The sequence below is a fragment of the Octopus bimaculoides genome, chromosome 12 (assembly GCF_001194135.2).
Source record: "Octopus bimaculoides isolate UCB-OBI-ISO-001 chromosome 12, ASM119413v2, whole genome shotgun sequence".
Taxonomy (NCBI): Eukaryota; Metazoa; Mollusca; class Cephalopoda; order Octopoda; family Octopodidae; genus Octopus; species Octopus bimaculoides.
This window is the reverse complement of record NC_068992.1, coordinates 8,980,748-8,986,152: the sequence shown is the minus strand read 5'-3', so window position 1 is coordinate 8,986,152 and position 5,405 is coordinate 8,980,748. Positions and strand designations below refer to the sequence as shown.

Here is a 5,405-nt window from a genome sequence, read left to right as displayed (position 1 = left end):
ATATATATACCATTGTCACTAATTGTGACTGAGGGTTTAGGGTAGCACCTACATTGCTAGAAATAAGAGTCAAAAACCAAACCCTTAAAGCTGCAAAAAGCACATGTCTACACACTAACAGTTTTATTTAAAATTAAAGCTCAGCAGTGGTGACTACTCCATCGCTGAACGGGTTGGCTAAATCTGGCTGTCAGTATATAGTATTTACCATATGAATCAATGGCTGATTCAGCAAAATGGTAATGTGAGAATTATAATATAATGAAGGCGGCTATATACAATATAAAACCAAAAAGGAAAAATTCATTAGTCACTAATTGTAACTGAGCATGCAGGGTAACACCTATATTTCTAGAAATAATAGTCAAAATCTCTTAGAGATACAAAAAAAGCACATCCAGCTATAGGAAATCATCCTCAGCAAATTCTGCCTGACCCATATGAGCATAGAAAAGTGGACGCTTAAATAATGACGATGATGAGGAAGATCTGGACTCGCTTTTACAGATGAATAAGTGAACCATTATTTTAAAGATCCACCTTTGTTACATATTGTTTCTCACTTGATTCAGCCTGTTAAGACTACATGTGTCTGTGAAATACTAAGACACTTAATGTTAATAAATAAACGGTTCAGTTGATTACACAGGTGAATGCACATTGTTGAAACTATCAGAGAACCTGTTGCTTATTTGAATTGTTTGTTTGTGTTAATTATATTATATTTATATGCATACACGTATATTGTCAGAGTGATCAAGAAAACTATGGTTCTTGACAAGTCAGATACACAGAAGCAATTAACTGTTGGAACATCCATAAAATAATGTTCTTGAACTGCTCAGATGACTCATCAGATACAGTTGATAAGCTTCTGCTACCTAGGTGATCTAATTTGGGTAGCTATGGTAAACACATAGTTGCTATAGTGATATGAGACTAAGGAAGGGTGGAAAAAAAAAAACTCAGTAAGCTTTATAGCCTTTAAATTAAGAGATTGTAGTTAGTGAACCAGCTTGAAATATCACCAAAATTTCCTTCAAAGAAAGGGAGAGAGTGCATTTATATATATATATATATATATATATATAATGTATATATTAGTATATTTGTCACTTAAATGCGGCTAAACCCTAAGGGTGAATGTTACTGTTGCTTTTACCCCCAGGAGAACATCTCCAGCTGCATTTAAGTGGCAAATATACTTCAGGTTGTCGTGCAGTTACTGTTAATACTTCGTTCAGAGATTTAACATTGCATGTATATATTAGGTTGTCTGGAAAGTTCTGAGCATTTTTTAATATGCAAAAAGGGATATGAATAATTGACCTTCCAATAAATTTTATTCAATGAAATAATTTCCATTATTATTAGTGACTTTTGCCCATCTACCAGGCAATCTAAATATTCCTTCAGCGTAAAATTTGACTGGTTTTGAAGAAATAAAGTTTAGATGCATTTTGACTCCATCTAAATCGTTTAATGTTTTTCCTTGCCATGAGTTCTGTAAAGACAAAAGCAAGTGGTAGTCAGATAGCGCAATATCAGGAGAATATGGTGGATGGAGTAAGAGATCCCAGCCAAGTTAATGTAACTTTGTTCGAGTAGCCAAAGACACGTGTGGTCGGGCATTGTCTTGTTGGAACACTATTCCTTTCCTGTTGGCAATATCCAGCCTCAATTGTCCAGCAGCTGACAACAGTACACATCAGAAATAAAAGTTTGTGGGAGAAGCTCATATTAAATTATGCCTTTATGATGCCACCAAACACATGGCGTAGTTTTTTTTGGCATGGATATTTGTCATTGGTCGCTGTTTTTGGGGATCCTTACGCAAACTCCAGGATCTCTTTTGCACTATGTTTTCGTACACAATCCATTTTTCATCTCCAGTCACAAGTTGTTTCAAAAAAGGCTTGCTTACATTCTGTTTCAAAAGCATATCACAAATGGAATACTGGTCCAAGCAGTTCTTTTCTGAGAGTTTCTGAGGGACCCATACATTATAGCAAGAAATGGATCTTAGCTTCACTAGGTGTTCATGAACCATACTTTTAGAAAGTTCCAACTCCCCTGCAAGTTCTCTAGTCGTGATATTTAAGTTTACTTTGATTTTTGCCTTCAAAACATCTTCACCCAATTTTGAAGGTCTTCCACTGCAACTGTCATCTTCCAAGCTTTAAATTTTCCATGCCACCTTCAAACAGTTGGTTCACCTCCAGCATCATCACCATAAACTTCACAAATGCTTTTTTTACAAGTCCTTGTAGCATTTTCTCCTTTTTTAAAAAAGAATAGCATTACAACGCGAATATGAAATTTTTGGTTATCCATTTCAAATATCAATAAAGATTAACTGGAATGAAAGATAAATCTATTTTTAGTCAGGAAGAAAGAAGAGATGCACTATTACTTCATGCAATGCCAAAGTTTTAACTGTGTTCAAAGAAGTGTTAAATGATTTAACTTAAAAACGCTCAGAACTTTCTGGACAACCTAATAGAATGTATATAAACGATGTGTCTTGTCACATGTGTCCAAATGATAGACAAAAGTTTTCTCTTTGAAAGCATTTTCCTGCAATTGAGCTATTTGCTGTTCAAAGGGCTAGGGGAAATATCTATTACTTTGCATGGGAAAAGGTGGGCATTGGTAACAGAAATAGCATCTGACCATAAAAATATTTACCGCAACAAGTTTTGCTTCATCCATACAACCAAACTGGATGTTAAAATGATGTTAGTTTTTGACACCAAATCAACATGTGATTATCCTATGTTTTTGGGAATATCTAGGTCTACATTATCTTAAATATGTCCCTCTTTTTCTATAAGAATAGAATTTGTATTAAAGGAAGCTGCTATTTCTAGCAGGTTGAGTAACTATGTGGAGGCTCCCTTGTTGGCTCATCCAAAATCTAGTGGAAGACTGTGTGATCAGTTGGAAATGTAGCCAGGAAAGAGATAAACAAAGAAGTGTCATGTGCTGTCAGTGCTAGTGTATTGGCAGAAGATGATGCCAAAACTAATGTGGTCAGATCTCAAGATGTTGGTACTCACAGAAGAGAAATGAATGATTGAAGTGATTGGCACTAATTCTGTATAACTGACTCCTCCAATCCATTCCTGCATGAAGAACACACACAAAATAATGATGTTGATAATATATATTTTATAAACTAGGCTGCCTTCTTTATGCAGTTTTATTGATTATTTGGTTATGGTTTTTCTTTTTCTCTTTTTTCTAATTATTTATTTATGTGCTCAGACCACATAAAAAGCACCTGTGCTCACGCCATGTAAAACACATCTGTGCTCTCATCATCGTACCTTTACTAGCACCACATATTAAGCACCCGTACTGGTGCCATGTAAAAAAACTCCCATGCTGGTCCCACATGAAAAGCACCCTGTACAGTCTGTAAACTAGTTGGTATTAGGAAAGGCATTCAGCCATAGAAACCATTCCAAAGTAGACAACTGGAGCCAGAGCAGCTTTCTGACTTGCTAGCTCCTGTCAAACTGTCCAACCCATGCCAGCATGGAAAATAGATGTTAAATGATGATGATGATGATACCACCACCACCGATAGTTGCATGTGTGAAATTTCTATAGATATAAAACTAAGGCTTCACTCTATCTTCATAGCAGGTCTTTTCGTTAATATTTGATTTAGGAATGGAGCGAAGACTTAGTTATAAATAAATGAATAAACTCTTCCACAAATATAAAGTACATGTTTTCTCTCTTCTACACACCAAAATGCTTAAATATCTTTCGAGTTAATTCTACTGCATGATACCTTGGGCAAGTGTCTTCTACAACCTCAGTCTAACCAATGCCTTATAAGTGAATTTGGTAAATAGAAACTGTATGGATGCCTGTTGTGTGTCTTTCTGATTATGTGGCACATAAAATACACCATTTTGAGCGTGGCCGTTGCCAGTACCGCCTGACTGGCCCTCATGCCGGTGGCACGTAAAAGCACCCACTACTCTTTCGGAGTGGTTGGCGTTAGGAAGGGCTTCCAGCTGTAGAAACTCTGCCAAATCAGATTGGAGCCTGGTGTAGCCATCTGGTTCACCAGTCCTCAGTCAAATCATCCAACCCATGCTAGCATGGAAAGCGGACGTTAAACGATGATGATGATGTCCCTATAACTTTGCGGTTTGTCAAAAAAGACAGGTAGTATAGGTGTCAGACTTAAAAAATAAGCATCGGGATCAATTTGTTCGACCAAGCCCTTCAGGTTGGTGCTCCAGCATGGCAGCACACCAGTGACTGAAATAAGTAAAAGATAAAAGTTATGAGAATTCACTTAGGCAAACTACCTCACTGTAGACTTCAACGGAAATTTCCTCTTTGGTGAAAAAATAGATTTTTTATCAGCAATCTTCTTGGCATATGTGTGTTGGGGGGAGGACGTGAAGTTATTCCATCTTGCTCTGGGTAACATGCATAAACTAACTGGAATAAAATGTATAACTATTAATTACTTTTTATATATACTGCTTTGGCTGTACATATACTAAATTTGGAACGATACAGAGATTAGCATGGCCCCTGTGCAAGGATGACATGCAAATTCATGAAGCTTTCCATATTTTTTTTCATAGGCGCAGGTGTGGCTGTGTGATAAATTTGTTTCCCAACCTCATGGTTCCAGGTTCAGTCCCACTACAAGTGTCTTCTACTATAGCCTTGGGTCATGCGAAACCTTGTGAGTGGATTTGGTAGATGGAAACTGAAAGAAGCCTGTGTGCTTTTGTGTTCGTCCCCTCCCCACATGACAACCAGTGTTGGTATGTGTTTACATCCCTGTAACTTAGCAGTTTGGCAAAAGAGACCAATAGAATAAGTACCAGGCTTAAAAAAAAAGTTCTTGGTTTGATTCAGTCGGCTAAAAATTCTCCAGGGCAGTGCCTTAGGATAGCCACAGTCAAATAACGACTAAAACTAATTAATAGATTTGAGCTGCTACCATCTCTAGCAGATGAGGTGTCCAGTACTGAGAAGTAGCAGAAATAGCCTGAAACCAGAACTAGTCTACTGGTCCCCGTCACTCGAAGGTGGTGGGGGTTCGCTCCCTTGCAGTTTATCCGATGCAGCTGTACATCGTTAACCAGCTAGAGGAAATGTCCTCCTGGGGTTAAAAAATTGCAGTTTAGTCTGTTGGAACAGACAGCCATGTTAAAGTGGCTATGAATATTACTTATATATATATCTATATAAAACAAAATATTTCCTTCTTTTCCTGTTTAGATATTCAGTCTCTAACTAATCTCTTCCTACCTTACCATTTTACTCTGACCATGAGCCCCCACTATCACCCCCACCCTCTCCCTGGCCCTCCTCGTGTATTTTCAGCACCACATCTAGTAGTCTCTATGTAATCCATTATTCCC

At 37.4% G+C, this 5,405-nt stretch overlaps 1 protein-coding gene and 1 non-coding gene across 3 annotated transcripts in view; both read left to right on the top strand.

Annotated features, from left to right (window-relative positions):
• Positions 1-5,405, top strand: part of LOC106876773 (sorting nexin-27) — a 110,959-nt gene that overhangs the window by 35,567 nt on the left and 69,987 nt on the right. The gene's annotated exons all lie outside the window — the stretch shown is intronic.
• On the top strand, positions 4,507-4,608 carry LOC128249225 (U6 spliceosomal RNA). Its single transcript, XR_008265340.1, has one exon. It is a non-coding gene; the product is annotated as a U6 spliceosomal RNA (small nuclear RNA).